Source organism: Alexandromys fortis, unplaced genomic scaffold (assembly GCF_014885135.2).
Source record: "Alexandromys fortis isolate MF-2015 unplaced genomic scaffold, M_Fortis_MF-2015_v1.1 scaffold_54, whole genome shotgun sequence".
NCBI classification, from domain to species: domain Eukaryota; kingdom Metazoa; phylum Chordata; class Mammalia; order Rodentia; family Cricetidae; genus Alexandromys; species Alexandromys fortis.
The window spans coordinates 7592928-7612068 of NW_026067958.1; positions in this window are offsets into that span (position 1 = coordinate 7592928).

Here is a 19141-nt window from a genome sequence, read left to right on the forward strand (position 1 = left end):
TGGGGATCCAAGTTCAGATCCTCATGAATGTGTGGCAGGAACCTCACAAGCTAGGCTGTCTCCCCAGGCCCTGGTATCTCATTTTTTACCCCTATGTTCATGATTTAATCACTGGTTGCAACAGTTTATTGTTTGTTTTCAGTGATGGGCGTTGTATTCTAGACCTTGCACATACCGGGCAAGCATTGTGCCTCTGTGCCACGTATCCAGCCAGGGGTGAACACGCTTCACTCTACTCACTAGGTGAAGTTTCAGACAGTTAAGGTCACAATGTTAGCCGCTTTAGATTCACACCGCCCTGTGATGAAGCCTGTGACTCTCGGAGCTGTTCAGAATTGCCTGTGACATACCTGCCTCACGCTGCTCACACCTGCAGTTACTTTCTTCTGTAAATCCTGCAGACGCTATTAGATACCCCAGACAGGAGCTCCTTTGACTTACAGCTCTGTGGACACTTGATGCTTGGTACTATAGCCAAGTTCTACAGATCACTATACTGGTCTTGCAGTCTCTGACCATAGGGGCTTCCATTGAAATCTTGTTACGTTTTACAGAGAAGCCATCCAGGGTAAGCTTTTTACATATCACTTTCCAAAAGAAAAAAATCTGTCATTAATAACCATCCATTTTCATCGCTCGCTGTACTGTGGTGTACTCCTGTTAGATCAGTGATTCCCTGTCTTGGATTGTGTCCACATCCCCTGCTAGTCCTCGCTCCAGTTTCCTTCTGATCTGAATCCTACTAGTGCTTTCTCCTGCTAGCAAATCATCCGTCCACTACTTTACAGCCACGAGATCAAAGCAGAAAACATCTACATGTTGGAGTCAGTCAGTCCTGCACTGTTGTTGGCTCGATGAGGCTGGTGATGGGACGGTGTAGTGTGACTTACAGGCCAGGTGTTCATGTGAAGCCTTGGGTGTTAGTGTAAGAGCTTGAGATTGGCAGGGAAGGCGTGGGAGGGAAGTGGTTAGGGCACCGTGTTTGTTGTCTGTCCAACCAGATGAACCGTGGTCACTGCAGGACCTGGGAAAGTTCCCTCTCAAGTCTTGTGGACAGAGTCGCACGCCACAGTGATTCCCCAAATGCCCCTGACCAAGGTGCTTGCCCTGCCCTGTGGTCTCTGATGACCAGAGTGTCAGGTGACCAAAGTGGCAACAATCGCGCTCACTTTTTCTTCTCTTTGTTTACAGCGGAGTTTTAGCTTTTCCAGCAGTCAAACACGGAACAGCTTGGCACAATCTGCACGCTTCTCTGCATGTGAACTTCCAGTTTTCAAAATTGCAAACAGAGGAGTCTTCCAACTAGATAGTGAGGCCACAGGAAAACATTTTTTGGCATCACAGAGCCTGGCTCACTATTTTCTACTCAGAGGTCAGAGTTCAATCTCTCATACACGTTATTGTGTTTCTTAGCTAGAAGCAAAAGTATCTCCCAAGGCACAACCTTTTCTTAGTCTGCCTGTGCTGCTATCACAAAATGTCATAGGCTGGGCAACTTAGTACATATAAAAAACTATATTTCTAATAGTGTTTGATGCTGAGAAATTCAAGATCAAGGTACTGGCACACTTGGTCTCAGGTAGGCCCAGTGCATGGCCAGCTATCTTCTTACTATCTACGTGAGAACGTTCCAGAAGAAACAAGGACATTCTGTGGGATCTGTATTGTGTAGAGCGATCTGTCCCATTTGCCGGGATCCTACCCTCCTGATGTAAAACAGCCCCTGAAGACTTTCCTTCTAATTCCAGTGTTCTAGGATCTTGGCTTCAGTAGATGGTCTCGATGGGGATGCAAACACTTTGTTCCCAGGAAGTGACGTTTACTGCTTTATGCTTAGGGCAATTGAGAGGATAGACTGATAAGGACCGGGAAGTAAGGGAAATCGGGAGGTGGCTGGGCAGCAGCACAGAGCAGCCAAAGGCTAGGCCAGCTGGCAGCACAGCCATTCTCTGGAGACCTGGTAGCTGCTGTTTTCCCCCAGCCCATTATGGTGCAGGTCTGAAACAAGAAATCACACACACACACACACACACGCACACACACACAAACAAACATGCACACACAAGCACACATGCACACGCACACACACACCGCGCTTTCTCACTATGGACCACATTTATAGACAGGTGGAACACAGTCTCCCACACAAAATACTCACTATGGAGGTTGCTTCTTTCCCTCAGGCTCAGCCAACTCGATCCCCATCTACTTCAAATATTGACCGTCCCATACCACACTTAGCCCCTGGCACTCTTCTGTGAGTTCTATCTAACTGGGACCCGCTAGGCAGAACGCTGCATCCGCAGGGGACAGACCTATCCTCTAGTGGGTCTCATGCCACCCACCACATGCGCTCTACTCAAACCAAATTCTAACAGTGTGACCACAGAGGATTTTCTCATCAATGAATCATGACAGCATCTTCCCAAGATAACGTAGACATAAAGAAAGAAGACACAAGCCTTGAATAAGAGAAAATCAATGAGAAAATTACAGAAACATCCCAGGGGAGTCTGTCATGTCACGGAAGTTTAACACATAAGTATTCCTTCTTTCTTTGTGCTCTGTTGTCTGTACTATATTGATTTGCCCTGTTTTATAATATTCCCTTAAAATGTGGTTTTCATGCCTGAAATGACGAGCACTTCTTAATGGACATCATAAGAAATAATTCCATGAGGAAACCAGTTATGGACATTAGGAAATCACCTGTTCATCACGTCACATCCTCTGAGAATGGAACCCAGGGCCTTAGTGCTCTACCACTGGCTCTCCCCTGCCCTTTCTCATCCTTCCGTTACTATCACAAATGTGTCTGCAGGGTGAGGTGTGTAGATGCTCTAACTGCACAGTGGGAGAGCTCCTTGCCTCCGTGGCCTTGTGGGCCACAATGGAACTTGACTTTTCCTGCTTCCTTTCTGGTTTCCATATGATTTGATTCAGGTGAAATAAGCATGCTGTCTTCACTGATCCCACCAAACAAGAGTCCTTGCCATCATTCTTTTCCCATGTTGCTTTAAAATCTTCCCAGGATTGCAGTCGCCGCCAGCCAGTGTGGTCCCATCTTCAAGCGCCTTTCTCTTTCCCTACTTTTTGGGGGTGACGGTCTCTGTTTCTTCACATTTATATCTTTTTCTCTGATGTATATGTTTGTTCAGTCGATATACAGGTTACCATTTGGGGTACACGTGCGTGTGTATGTGCACGTATGTGAAGGCCAGCGGTTTACATCAGGAAGCTCTCTCTCTGCATCAATCTTGACCTTGTATATTTAGGCAGGGTCTCTCCCCTGCATCCACAGCTTCCCAATTCAGCTAATAAGGATGCTCAGCATGTTTTCAGGATTTTCTGTCTCTTCTGCACACGTACGGGATTGAGCGTTTTCAAAAACATTGAGGTTTTCTGTGAGTGTTGGGGATCTGAACTCTAGTCCTCAGACATGCACAGCAAGTGTTTCACCAGCTGAGCCATTTCTCAAGCTCCTTTTCAAATCTTTGCTTCACTCTTTTCACCTTTTCTACTTCCTATACTTCGATGCTAAACCCTGTCGTTCTACTTCTCACTGCTGTTTCCTTCCTTCACTCTTTGAGATATTAATTTGCCCACACAAGCACACATTATGTCCTCAGAACACAAATACAGGGTAGAAAAGGCATAGCCTTTCCTGAAGGGGGTTCAGTTGAAGGCTACAGACGGGAGGGACTGGGGCTCTCTGAGGATGGCTGTGCCAATCCCTAAGGGACCAAATATCATGGATGTGAGATGGAGAAGCTAGAAGGTGGAAGAGACATTCTAGGCAGAGTATACGGTGTGTGAAAGTTGGAAGCAAGAGAACCCCTGTGCTGCGCTGAATGCCAAGAACACTGGGATGAAGAGAACACACAGAGAGAGTGTGCAGAGGACAGGGGCAAGGTGACTGTGGGCCTTGGCAGCAGGGTCATGAAACATGAGCTCATGCTAGAAGAACGTGAAACCCCTGCATTTAAGGAAGGGAGTGATGCATTTAGATGCGCCTTGCTGGGAGGGCTTGCTTGACTCATTGCAGGAGCAGGGAGGAAGGGGAGGGGCCATGCAATGTGAACTGCAGAGAGAGCATAGTACTCAGGGATAATGGACCAAGTTAGGGCTTAGACTTAGGCAGAGTCTTCCAAATGACAGAACCAATAGAAGGTATTTAGCTAGAAGTGGGATTAATATCTGAATATGCCTGCCCTGGTCTTCTGAAGGCTAGAGAGCTGAAAACTCAGTAGTTACTCCACCCAAGAGACTTAAGACAAGAGGGTTCAGGAGGCAGCCCCAGCTAGAGGAGGAAAGGTTGAGTATCCCATGGAGAGTCACTGAAGTTCACATCAAAGGAGGAAGAAGGCAGACTCTGACAGCCACAGACAACAGCAGTAAAATATGCCCTCCCCACAGAAGAAGCTAGCCTTGTGGGTATCAGTTCCCCCTGTTCTATTTCATGGGTCCCTCCTGATCCCCCTTTGGGTGGTGTCCTTATTTTCAGGACAGTTTTTCCACTTACTTTGCTGACCGTGTAAGGTTTGCTTTAGAAGCTTACCACAGACTTACCCAGACTATGTTTGCTAATTTCTTAGGTGCCTCTCAACCCAGACTGACCGTTGTAAATGACACTGAGGACTTGGACAGTAGCATCCATGGCAAGAAGGTGCCATGCAAAGTAACAGGAGTGTCAAGTTGATAAATCCCCGTATAATGAAATATATCCAGTCAAATCCTAGTCTGTGTCTGCAGTGTACTGTTCCTCTTTTCATGGCATTGGCCCTGCCCCTTCCCTCCTCCCTCTTCTTGGAGAAAAGAAAAGGGCATAGTGTCGGGAAGGAGTCTGGGCAGCATGTGTGGCTGGAGAATTCTGGCATGAGACAGAGCAGGTGGTGCAGATGCTAGTGAACCCAAAGCTCTTGCCTCTGTAGCCCACAGCTCTCTGCAATCTGTCATTAGGTCCCCTGGGTAATCCCAATTGCTCTCTATCAATTCCTCTAGCTTTCCTATCCCAAATCTTTATTGTTATTATTGCTTTTATTGAGCTACACATTTTCCCCACTCCTATCACAAGTCTTAATGCTTAATATCCCTCAGACTTCTCAGATGTAAACGCATAAATCAGTAACAGGCCTTCAGAGCGACAGCATCCTCCAAGAACTTGCTGGCAGCCTTCTCTGCATGGGCCCAGGCTTTAGTGTGCAAACTCCTTTGTCATCCTCTGAAGGACTCTAGAGTCAGCCTGTGACACATGCTGATCCAATTGCCTGAGTGACTTACTCAGACCCTGGATACACCCAGTCCGGTTCTGCCTCCATGACTCACCTTGTCTCCATCTGTGATCCTTCAGGATCCTCCAAGGTCACCCCACTCTGTCAGAAATGCGTGGCCCTGTGGCTCTGAGCTCCCCAGACCTGACAGTGGGTGCACAGTTCTGTCCTTGGCAGCTTCTCTGGTTTCTTGTTCCTGTTTTGTGAACCCCTGATTACTCCCTTTTCTGTCCTTCCAGCATGGGCAGCACTTTCCTTTTCTCTCACTCCAAAGCCACCACTTTCAGCTCTTTTTACTCTTTGGACAGTGGTTACCAATCTGCTTCCACGTTGGAACCTTGAACCCAAGCCTACCTTCAGTTATGACACCGTATCTTATTACCTCTTCACTAGGGGATGATAGATTTTTACCTTTCAAATCAGGATATTTTGAGAGTGAGAGTAAGTGCTGTTAGTACTTATACCAAAATAGCAGTTGTAAACCACACTGGTCCCAAGGGGAACTTAGAGTGAGCTCACTGTAGGCCTGTGGCCTTAGAGTGAGCTCACCATTTGCAGGCCTGTGGCCAGCCTCCTGAAATGCCAGTTCTCCTTTGTGAGCTCCACTTACATCTGAGTCTTGCCAGAATGAAGAAGTCCTTTAGCCTGCATGTTACATTCATGTCTTTCAGGTCACGTGTGCTGCCTGTCTCCTAGACCAGCTAAAGTCCTGCTTTAAAGGACAAACTCCCAGAACGAGTGGTTGAGCCTGTGATGGCATCCCAGCCAAGGCCAATGGGATTGCACTCATATACAGCAGCCATCCCCACAACCAAAGTGCTGCCCTGGTGTCTTCTATCTGTTCTTCCCGAGCTGCCATAACCTTCCACCTTTCGCTCAACATCTTACCCCAGCATGCTGCCAGATCCGAAAATACTCACCAGACCTGCCTCAAAGCCAGGTGAGGACACTTGGGTCATAAATACCCATATCCCACAGTCTGCTTTTGCAGAGACTCACCACAGAATTACGTTCTGCTTGCAAATGCTGGCACTGTGCTGTGCTGGCCTGTGTGTACTAATGTGACCATGAGAGACTGACTCCAACTCAAGCAGGTCACTTCAAGAGAAGAGTCCAAACATCCAAGAAAATTCGTTGAAATGAGAGGGCTGTTATGTGGTGGAGCATAGAAAAAGTACAGCTAGAAATCTGAGTACTGCCAAGTCCTCCATGCTTGTCCAGGATAAGCAACCTTCCTAAGGCAAAGGACATGATTCCTGAGGTCGTGATTCTAGCCTTACCGTAACCGTGATCCCACTTTGCACAGGAAACAGAACTTTGCTACGAGAGACACCTGTGTCCCGCCCCTGAGCCATCGGGGTAGCGCCTTCTTTTTTTCACTTCACGGGTTTAACATTTACACAGGAGACTGAGCTTGAAACAGGAAATAAACCTGGAAGGAAATAAACCACCCTACCTGCTACCGGTGCCTATCCAAGGAATGAACCTAGGGGAAAACACCCTTATATTTTACACCCATTGTCCCATAAAACCAGACTTCTTTCAAAAATAGGGGATGTCTAAGATATAACACCTATCCCATTTTCCCCAAGCCAGGACTTGAATTTGAAACAGCAGCAGCAAAAACAAAACAACAAGAAAATTGTCTCTGACACAGGGAACTGATGCTGGAGGCGACCTGGGCTGGAGCCACCTCCACTCCTGGAAAAGAACCAACTACAAGTCTCAACTAAGTTGACCTGTCTCTGGCCTGATTCATGGTTCTCCATCAATTCTATCGATTTTAAGATAGTCACAGTGTGTGTGTGGGGGGGGGGAACTAGGCTTCACTCCCTGTGCTGAGTTTTGTTTCCTGATTTGTTTTGGAATACAGGGAAACTAAGGCTGCAAATGAGGCCCAAAGTCATTCACACCATGTGTGCATGACTCATGGTTCGTCATTGCGTATGTGTGAACTTGGAATATGGAAGCCCAGTGACCCTGAGGTCACCCTTGACCGGGAGAACCAAGCGGGTCTTGGTGAACACCTTTGTCTAGATCCCTGTGAGGCATCCTGCTTGAACCAAAGTCTCCTGAATATGCTGTTATCACAGCACCTGCCAGAACAAGGCTTTGGGTGAGAATATGAGCCCTGGCCCCAGTCAGTCTCTGCTGAGGTCTTCAATCAGCAATGACCAATGGCTGCACAAGGGAGGATGCTCAGTTTGTCCCATGAAGGCGTGTGATTATTGTCTGGCACAACGTGCATTGATGGCGATAACTGATTTCAGTTCACTGGGTCTTAAAAACACAAGGTCCAAAACTCTTGGCAGAAATCTGCCTGAGTCTGCCTCCTTATACCTGATCAGAACTGTCAGGAGGAGGAAGGAGTTTATGGGGGGATGGAGTTGCAGGGCTATGAGCTCCTGGAGCCTGATACTGCCCATCAAAGCCAGGGGAACCCAGCCAGGGCTCCCTCTGCTTCAGGCCAGCCACCCTCATGTTCCTGTCTGCCTGCCTGTAGCATCCTAAGGATACAGTTCCCTTGAGCTCCCCTTGCTGCTCTCACTGTTCCTTTGAGAAGGTCCTGGCAGATATCCTTCCCTATTGCCCCCGCCTACGAGACAAGCCAGCTACCCTGACACACACCTCCACCCAGTTTCTTCTCACACAACAAACAGCTTCTCCTTTCTGCCTGCTCACTGCCTGTTTCTCCAGTTCTTCCTGGGGTCAGGCTGCATCTCTTGCTCACTAGGTTAGTCATGGGCAAGTCAACTTTCAGCTGAGTTTCACCACGTGAGTCCATTTCCTCATCTTCCCTCTGCTCCCTCGTGCCCCTCACCTCTGACACCATTCTTTCTGGCACCTTCAGCTCTATGTCACACAAACTGGCATTGCCTCTGTCTGAGCTTCCCTGGAGTCTTCCTTCAGGTCTTGTCCCCTGCTCACCCTAGCAGCCATGCCTGTCCCCATGCAAACAGCACAGCTGCTGCCTTCTGAGATCCACAGAATCTCTGCCCTGTTCCCTTGCTCACCACATCCAGCTAAACCTAGGAAGCCACCCTCCTCCCACCTACACCTGCACTGGGCTATCCTTGGCTACTTTCTCAACATGCTAAGACTTCTCTCTAGCTCGTCCTTACCCAGAGATCCTGCTTCTCTCGCTCTAACCTCCTCCTTACCCACAGCCTTCCCTACATGCTCTGCTTTCTTCCCAGGGTGGCCCCTGCCTGTAACTGACAGCTGTCAGCAACCTGTTTCATTTCCCCACTCAGTGTGAAAGCCTGTCATTGCTTGGGCCTGCAGCAGGATAGTTTATGGAAACATAACTTCCCTTCCCCCAAAACTTCTCCAGGATTTTTTTTTTAATAAAAAAACTTAAAGTAGGCTTACAGGCACTATAGTTGAAACAGTTCCTAACTGCAATGCTGAATTCAGATCATTCCCCTTTTGGTCACACATTAAAATTGTTTTTGATAACTGCAACAAATAAATAATTTTCTTATTTAAATTATAAAAGACTTAACCACAACAGAGTGTTGCAATGAAAATACCAACATTTTTGTCTTACTTATCTACTCTTTTTAAAAAACTATAATCATGTGATGGTTGTTGATCTTGCATTTTCATCCCACATAAAAGTCATTAATTAAGTACTTAACTGGGCATTCGCATGTGTGAAGGACTCAGGCCCTGGACTTACAGCAGTCCTAGCCACTGTCTCCGGCTCTCCCATGCAGAAACAGGGTAATGGCGACACTATGGAGAAGCTAGTGCCCTTCCTCCCCAAGCTGCTCTTGTGAGGGTGGTAATAGAGGGTCCAAGCATGATCTGAAAATGTTCAGAGTTCTCTTGTGCAGTAGAGGACATTCAAGGCAGAGGGAGTGCTGGGTGAAGCCTCAAGGGGAAGGAGAGAGAAAGGGGAGGGAGAGAGAAAAGGAAGGAGGGAGGGAGGAAGGGAGGGAGGGAGAGGAGCTTCGAAGCCTGCATCAGAGGAGTTGTAAAGGAGAGAAATGCAGGCCCTGAGTTTATATTCTATAAGAACAGCAAGGGAGATTTCCTTTAAAGCACCCTCAAATTGGCTACTTAGGCAGCTTTTATAGAGCATGAACAAACCCATTTTATGATTATTCTTTATGATAGGATTTTTATGTTTATAACATAAAATCTGCATGTGTATTTTGTAAGTGACTCCAGTATTCTTCTGTTGTTACCAGGCCCTCACAACAGGCAATGCTGCAGATAACGTGGTAGGCTCTGCAACCCAACCAAACATTCAGGACAGTATTTGAGTAGCCTGGCCTCGTCCATGTATTTACTCTATCATTCTTTTGTTTCAGCCCTAGTTCATATTTCATGTCAGTAATAGAAGTCACAAACTGATATATTTGATATGAGGAGGGCATCATAAAGAAACCCTGTGAAAGGGTATCGTATTAAGTGAAGCAGGCTTGAAACAGACAAGTTCTGCACGACCTCACTCAGATGTGGAATCTTTAAACACTGCTTTCATGGAAGGAAAGTCTAGAACAATGTTTGCCTGAGGCTGGGTTGGGCTTGAGAGTGTTAGGGAGAGGTTGGCCTTGGGCTACAACGTTAAAGTCAGCTGGGAGGGCCCTCTGTTCCAGGGCACAGAATGGGGTCGCCGATTCATAAGATCATCCTATGTATTTGAAAATGATGGGAAGAGAGATTGTAAATGCTCTCACCACAATGAAATGGAGAATTTGAGACAGTGGCTTCAGTAATTGCCCAGATTCGATCATGCAATGTATCATAGAGGGATGGAAGCAGCAGCAGTGGCTCCTAAGTATGGACGGTCATTCTGAATCAGAAACTAAACAAAAGTTTTTATCCAAATACCTGACCATGGCCACTGGTGTTTATCATACCTTCTGGGGTAACTTTCCAGAAACTGTAAGGAACATCCAACCATTCACATCACAGCAGAGAGACCCACTCCGTGTACTCCCAGCCTCTGCAGTCAGCACTACCCCTGGGAGAAAGCACTGGGAAACATCGCAAGCCCTTGGTCTGCCGAGCACTCACCCGCTCTTTTTTAGGCACTTCCTCTTTCTCTAGGGCCTTTAAAAAGTTATTCCTGCTCAGCTCTTAATTACCATCAGTGAGAACCTAAGAGGAAGGAAGCAAACCGCCCTCCTTCTTGAGTGGCCTGGATGTTTTCAGTCAGATGACCCTGCCGGATCTGCAGTTGACACTTGGTGCAGAAGTCCATTGAGCTGTTCCATGTTGTAATCACCGAATCACGTCTCTCAGCTTTGACTTTAAAGAGCCAGTGTGTGGGATGATTCGTGATGTCTGGGGAGAGTGGTACCCTCCATTTCTCTGTCATCTTTCCTCATCATATGCTTCCTCTTACATTAAATGTGTTTTGTTCGTTGAGGAAACTGCCCATTTTCATGGTTTATAATTTCTTAAGAACCAGGCTGTGTACAACCAAAACACCAAAACCCTCATTCCAAATTTTATAACTCTTGCAGAAATATGACACTAATAAGCAAGCTTGTCTTCAGTCTCTTTTTAGTGTGTCTTCATACCCTCCGAGTCCTACCAGGAATCCATGATCCTTCATGCGCAGGGAGGGGTTTCATGGACTAGAATTCTTTGGCTCTTGCTTGTGTGGCACATATGGACTACAGACTCCAATACTTTCATGCTCTGTGAGTCTCGCTCTGATCTATCCGAGTCTGGGAAATTAAGTAGGAGCAAAGTTCCAGTGCAAGCCTCCAACGTCGGTCTACAGTTACGAACTCATCCGGTGACTGCAGGACCTTTCCAAACAGGGCCTCCTTCCACTGCGCCGTGCATGCCTCCCACAAGTTCATCCACAGGGCAAAATCACTTCAGCATCGCTTTGTTTTCTATGACAATTTTCTTCGGTCATAATCATGGAATGAAATAGATTACAATTACAGTCAGAAACGAAGAGCAGACAGTGAGAACTTTCTTCTATATTGAGTTTAAAGTAAATGCTAATACCAGTAAAAGCAAAATAAATGAAATAAATATTACAGAGAGAAATGATTAATTTCAATTGCATGATATATTTTTGAGAGGAAAAATTGTTTACATATATTTGTCTGTGAAGTAAATAACCATAAATTTATTCCTGTTCCTTAGCTCTGATTCCTAAAAATTTGTCAATGGCTGTGAGAAATTGGTCTTATCATATTCATCTATAATAACTTTGCTCATCTTTGCTAGCAGTTGGCTGAGGACATTCCATATTAACTTTAATTTTTATTACATTTTTCATTTTTTCCTTTTGCTTAAAAAGTTAATTATTTTTAATAGTTTGTGTTACATTTATTTATGCATGTGTATGTGTGTACTTGAGCACATGCATGCCACACATGTGCAGAAGTAAGAAGACACTTGTAGAGTTGCTGCTCTCCACCACATGGGTCCTGGGGATTGAACTCAGGTAGTCAAGTCATGGTGGCTATCATCTTTACCTGCTGAGCCTTCTTACTGGCCTGCATACCGTAGCCAATAGCTGTGAACTCTGTGAAGCTGCAGACATTCGTGTGCAGAAGGCTCTGATAGTGCCTTTCAGGTTCCTTGGTCTCTGCTGAATTATACTTTACATCAGTGAGGTCTTACTGTCTGTGGGAACACACAGTTTTGTGCTCAACTGACCACATTCAGTGGCTCCAGTGGACACTGGGTACATGAGGTATTTATCTCCTACAAATAGGGAAGATGCTTCAAAAGGACCTTGTACATCAGTGTGGATGCAGCGGCAGAGCTGACGTCATCACCCACTCGAGGATTTAACAATCGTTGAACTGTTATCTGTCCGCCAAGAGAGTGCCAGCGAGCCTGCTTTTGCACTATTTATAACTTGACACAATTTCTCTGAGGATAAATCAATGAATTCTGAACCTAGTGGATAGGAAATAAAAGCATCTTCTAAAGGAACAGCAAGTTTTTAACACTAGATTGAAACGTGGGGGACCCTGGGTCCAATCCCCCATACCAGTAAACAAAACAAGCAAAACGTAAATGAAAACAGGGTTGCAATTGGACACCACGTTCACCAGAATCAAAGGGGAGTATCGAGTTCCAGCTGGACAAAATGCCCAGTCGGCACCAAAGATGCCATAACCATTCTCAGCATTGGTCATGATTTTCACTTGATACATTTTATCAGCGGCTTTTAGGACCTTCTGACCCATTGCCAGATGTTTCTATTTTCTTAATGGGAGATTTAACTTGGCAATCTCATGTTTGGAAAACTGAAGACTAAGTTTTTACCAGATCTTAAACTGATTATAAAGTTGCCCGTTTTTCTGTCCTCCCTCCCTCCCTCCCTCCCTCCCTCCATCCCTCCCTACCTTCCTCCCTCTCTCCCTTCCTACCTCCCTCCTTCCCTCTGTTTTGTTTTATTTATTTATTTATTTTGGCTCTGGAAATTAAACCTATGACTTTGTGCACACCAAGCATACTTTTTTTTAAAAGTGCAGATGTGCATTCCCTTATGACCTGCTCCTAGGAAGCCCACTCCTACTGACTACCCTCCATACAAGACTGTTCCATCCTTTTCCAGGTAGCGCTGTCGGGATGTTCTCATCCAAGCCTATCATCACTCCACCCTCTGCTGCTGTGAATGACCTGCAACTCTTTCTGCCAAGGTCATTGCTGTTGGTTCAAGCAACACGACCCCTCTGTGCGGCAATGTGCATCTCTTACCATTTCCTTCCGGAAAATATGACTGTTTGCTGTGCGCCACCATCAGCACCTGGGCCACCATCAGCACCTAGGCCACCATCAGCACCTGGGCCACCATCAGCACCTGGGCCACCATCAGCACCTGGGCCACCATCAGCGCCTGGGCCACCACCAGTACCTGGGCCACCATCAGCACCTGGGCCACCATCAGCACCTGGGGTAAGTGCATTTCTGTATTTCCTTAACAATTTTGCACGGAGACTCCTGGATGTGGCTTCCCTTTTTCCTAAAGGACTGGTTCAGCCTAAGACAAATGTTATTGTATGTTGCTTTCATCTCTAAGTAAGGGAATGTAGCCTATGTTAAGTTTTTCTTAAACTATCCCATCTACCTTTTGTCTCTGGGCCTTTTCCTTTTCTTACTTCTGCATATCTTACTTTCACTCCTACTCTGTGGCTGGCTGGGGCTGGGTGGGTGGCCCCTGTTGTCCTCCCCTCTTTGCTCCTTCTTTTTTCCTCTCGGAGTTCTCCTCCTGTTTATGCTCTCTGCCTTGTAGCCCCACCTATCCTTGCTCCTGCCTCGCTATTGGCCATTCAGCTCTTTATTAGACCATCAGGTGTTTTAGACAGGTAATGAATTACAGCTTCACAGAGGTAAACACAGTATAACAAACAAAAGTGACACACCTTTAAATAATCTTCCCCGACAGGTATCTGCGGAATTGATACTCCTGGGAAATGCTTGACCAATGAGCGAGAAGACACAGCAAAGAACAAGCAAACTCTCCTTTCCCTGAAATGGACTGTTCAGTGTGCACTGTACCCCACAGCTGGTGTCTGTCTGCCTTGTCTTGGGTCACGCTTCCCTACTCCCTGGAACTGAACCTCCTATAACACACACACACACTTAAGCTCCACTTCACGCTCTGTCTCCCGGGAAGGTCAGCCTGAGAACAATGCTGATGGTACCGGTCCTTCCTGGCCTGTGAGTTACTACAGCTGATAGTACCTCCACTTCAGTTCTGTATAGACGCACACACAGCTTGCACCACTCACGGTCAGGCTTAACTATGTCATGTGACCTGTTCGTGTTGCTCTTGTGGTTCCTGAGAGCACTGCCTTATGAAATGAAAAATGCTTAAGGAATGAAGAGCACATTCTACAGTTATTTTGTTTTGATATATTGCAGCAACGTAATAATGTCACTTCTAAAAATTGAATAATATGCCATCATACTTGGATTCCTATTTTATTTATTTTTTGATCATGTTTAAGATAGTCTCACTAGGTAGCCCAGGCTGACCTTGAATTCATAATCTTCCTACTTTAACCTCACAAGTGTTGGGGTTATACAAAAGCCACCTCTAATACAGGTTGAGTTCCTATTTTAATAAGTTTTGGTAAGAATTTCTTTCCCCCATTTCCTCCAGGGATTTCACAGAGCAGTACAATTTAGTCGAAAGGCCACTAATTTTGGAGCCAGATGGACCCAAGCATCAGCCATGTGCTAGCCTGTGTCTTACCTGCTTCCCCAGCCTCTCACAACTTCCATTTGGCTCAGGCAAAGGTATGGGCGTTGCCAATAATGCACTTAATAATAGCCCTTGCCTTGGAGCTTGTACCCAGTGTAGAAAACAAGGGCCTCGGAGGACTAGAGGGCAAGGCATGTTTCAACTGTTTCTAATCAAACTGACAGACAATCCCAAGCATGGGACTGTGGCAAGCCCCTGCCTGGACTCAGCTCCTGCATCACACACCCACAATGGTCTCAAAAACAAGGCAATTTTAGAAGGAAAGCAATTCTCCTGACACACTGCCAACTCCAGCACTGGGCACGTTTAGAAGAACTTTCTTCTGAGAGCACTCAGGCCTCGAACGGCCAAATTCACAGAGATCGCACATTCCTTTGCTCCTCAATAGAACAAGAACACTCCAATATGACTAACACAGAAGGTCTTTTCTGGCTGATTTTATGTCAACTTGACACACAAACTAGAATTATCTAAAAAAAAAAGGGGGGGGGGAGTCCCTAAACTGAGAAAATGTCTCTATAAGGTCAAGTCCATAGGGCATTTTCTTAATTAGTGATTGATGAGGGAGGGTCAGCTCACTGTGGATAGTACCTTCCCTGGAATGGTGGTCCTGGGTTTTATAAGAAAGCAGGCTGAGCAAGCCATGAAGAAGCCAGTAAGCAGCATTTTTCTGTGGTTTCTGCAGCAGCTCCTGCCTCCAGGTTCCGGCCCTGTTTGAGTTCCTGTCCTGATTTATTTCAGTGATGAACAGTGAAATTGAAGAGGTAGCCAAATAGACCCCTTTCTCCCAAAGCTGCTTTAGTCATGGTGTTTCATCGCAGCAAGAGTAGCCCTGACTAATATGAGGTCCTTACGTGCCACAGAGTTGGTTCATGGAGTGTGGTCATGGAGCTCCACACACAGCATCTGAGACCCCTAGGCATACAAGGTTTAACAGTCTTTCCCACTAATCCAGTGAGGAGGCCATGACTCAGCTTTCTATCCCCAAACACTATCACTTCTATAATTCCATTTGGGTTTGGTCTCTCTTCCCACCTCCACCTTTCACCGATTCTGAATTACTACTGCTGGCATCAAGTGCCCGCAGGTCTAGTCCTTCGCTGTCATTACAAGAGAACCTCGGTCAGTCTAGCCAGATAGCTATCAACTTCTCACACCCCAACGTTAGCATGAGCACGATGTGATACCTTTCTTGCTTCTGCTCTGGGATTTCCCAGGCAAGGATATTAGAAGAAGCGGTAAGCAAAAAACAACAGTGTTTTCTGTTAGTAAAATCCTGAGGTTAGAACTCAATGGCTCTGCTCCCCAACCCTGCTCTCTGAACAAGCAAGCATGGCCCTGGGACAGATTGATAAGTTGTTTACCATTCAATTTTGTTTCCTAAGAAATGAGTCAATGACCAGATGCAACTTTGCCCCTCAGTTTTCTGAAGAACTATGAGACGCACAAGGACAGTCAAAGCAGAGCCTCCTGTGTGGAAGGGATGATCGGGGATAGCTTTGCCTCCGAAGATAGACTCATGCTGAGAGCTGCTCTTAGTGAAACAGTTCTTTTTGTAACAGCTGGGGACTGTCCTAGCAAAAGGACACCTAAATGTGTATAGATAATGCTGCTGTGTGTGTTTTCTGTTGTAGAATCACTACTTTGTGTATCCATAGAATAACCAGCAGTTCCTTCTGGGGAGTCCTACTAGTAGGTAAGGTCAGGATGTAACCATAACAGGGAGAAGCTGAACAGGCAAGTGCCAAACATTCTGTTCTCTCCCACTTGCTGGGCAGACCTAATGGAGGTACTCCTTGAGAGGAGGGGACGTGTGGATGTCCATGTATCCGTGAACATGCATATGTGCATGTGCGAATGTGTTTGGGGGTGGGGGTGCATCATGGGCCATTTCCTTTTCATTTAGACCCAGACTATCCAGAAGAAACTCCTGCTGCTATCTGCGGTCACCTCTGCTGCCCTCACTCTTAAGGGTTCAGAGAAGGCGTCTGCCTTTAGGGAGCAGATGAACCACAAGTGCCCTCTACTCCTAGCTTTAAGGCTTCAGTGCCTTCTTTGTGCAGAAAATATTCTTCCTTTGCATCTCCCTTGATGTCTCAGAAGTAAAAATGTCAAAGCCAAAAAAATGTCAAGAATATTCGAGTTTATACATGGCCTACTACAAAGACATGTTCAAATAAACCACTCTGTGAGATTTTCCCTTCATGGGGTTGAGGCAGTGGCTCTCTCAGTAAAGTACTTACTGTGTAGGCGGGAGGGCCTAAGCTCAGATCGCCAGCTCTCACACAGAAAGCCGGATGCAGCAGAGCATGTCCGCAACCACGTGCTGAGGGTGTAAGGACAAGCAGACTCCTAGATCTCACTGGCCAGCCAATGTAGCCAAATCCGTGAGTGTCAGGTTCAGTGAGAGCCTGCTGCCTCAAAAGATAAGTGTGGAGGAAGATACCCATTGTCTACCTTCAGTCTACACGTGCATGAATACATACATGCACATGTACTAACATTCACTGTCCACACACGTTTATCATGCACACATACATACATACATACATCGCATACACACGCACACAAGCAAAATTTTGCATTCATATGGGAAGATAAAGTTTCATAGAATGGTTAGAATTAATGAATTAAAGCTAAGATAACAATTAAAGATGATGATATCAATTCTCTACTCTCATAATCTTGGGTTTTTTCCCAGCATAGGTCCAATTACAGAGTCAACCCAGGTCATCTTCATGCAGAGTTGTACTGAGAGATTGCTCTGCTCACAGCCAATTGAACGTCAGTATTTCCAGAAAGTCAGTTACTGCTTCCTGGGTAACCAGATCACTCTCTGTGAACACCTCTCCAGGTGTGGTGGAGCAGATGTCTCTAATTTGGCCAAATTACTACAGCTGATCCTAGCAATGAAAAAGTGAAGGACAGGCTCTTTTCTTCCAGGAAACAGCAATGAGTAGCCCTTATTCCAGGAAATAAGTCACACAACTCATTTCCTACCTAGGAAGCAGGAATCTCTAGCTCATGAGCCAGCTGTTGAAGAGGCAGCTGTTCCTCCTGGACAGGGATCTATAGATCAGGAGAACCATGTGCCTTTCTCCTTCTGATCTACCCAGTCTCTCCTCCCCAATGGCGGCGCAAGCCCTGCTTGTCAGATGGATGTGCTTCATGTTGGCCCTCTCTTGCTCAAGAGAGCTGGGAGAGGCTGACTCGGTGTCTGATTATGTAAACGCTAAGGATCATGTTCTTGAGCGTCACAGATGAAATGGCTTTTACAAGCAGCTTTGTGGGGCACTGAACCCGGGTGCAGAGGGCCTATCGGCAGCGTGCAGTAATTACACCCTACATTCTCAAGCAGAGGCAGTCTGTTGCTGCCACTCATCATAGACTGTCTTAAGGTAGAAACTGAGTAGAACACTGAGCACTGCAGAGAAACACTTCGCTCATGAACACTGAGTAGTTGCAATATTTGACTACCCATTTGGCTGTCACAGAAAATTCCTAGCCTCGTTGATGGCTGCTGCCGTAACAGAATATTGCCTGTGTTTCTACCTCTAGCAATGGGCTTTATGTGCTAGATTTTAATATCATTGAGCCTGGGCAAGTGCACGAGTCTTTTAAAAAGAAACCTGGTTTACTTGCACAAAATTGATCAGTTTTGAGAGATATTGAATGCCCCTGAGGTGGTTTTTGTGGGTGTGTAACAAATGGAGAAAATTTGAATTGGTCCCTCTTATTATAGTATTGAAATTAAGCCTACTTCATTTATCAAGTCAAGTACTTTTATGTACTTGTATCTATCAATAAACATTGTGATACTCAAAAAAACCAAGCAGTTTTGCACAGTCAAAAGTGGCCTAGTGTTGAGCACTTGTTTAGGACATGTGAGCCCCTGGGTTCCGTCCCTCATACCAAAATAAATAATAAAAATTAACTCTTAGGCAAAAGTTAAATGCTTGCCCAGAAACATCTTTTTGGAGATTAGGTAATATAAATTGCAACAGAGAATCCTCTAACAATTCCAAAATGGAATATGCTTCTAGTGGGGTTAGATAGTTCAGAATGCCAGGATTCTTTATTCCTTATGCACCCTGCAGGACTCAACACGGTTCTACGGTTCTTTCCTCAGAGTGGCTCCTAGCAGACTTCAATTCTCCATTAGCAGACCTGGCATCTAACCGACACATTCTACCTGGCTTCCAGTGGAACTTGGCATGCGGCAATCTTTTCTTTTTCAAGACGGGATTTCAGAATTTCTCTGTATAGTCTTGGCTGGCCTGGAACAAGCTCTACAGACTAGGCTGGCCTGGAACTCACAGAGACCTGCCTGCCTGCCTCTACCTCCTCAGTGCTGGGATTAAAGGCCACCAACAGGCTTCAGACCTACAGAATATTTCCTCAGGCCCTCCAACAAACAGACTTTCGCCTTGAAGAGTTATAGCACAGAAGTGCGTCATCAGTGGGAGATCAAGTTACTGCGTTTTTCAGGCAGAGGACAATGCCAGGACGGCCCAAGGGACTTCCCAATTCAGATGCCCTTAATAGAAACTTCCAAATCAAGGGCACATCCAAGTCTTTTCAGGTTTCCTTTGGGGTCACGGAGGAGTTATGCAAGTGAAGAGTTCTGAAGTTCTGCCATCTTCTTGGTACCACACCTCTGTCCTCACTC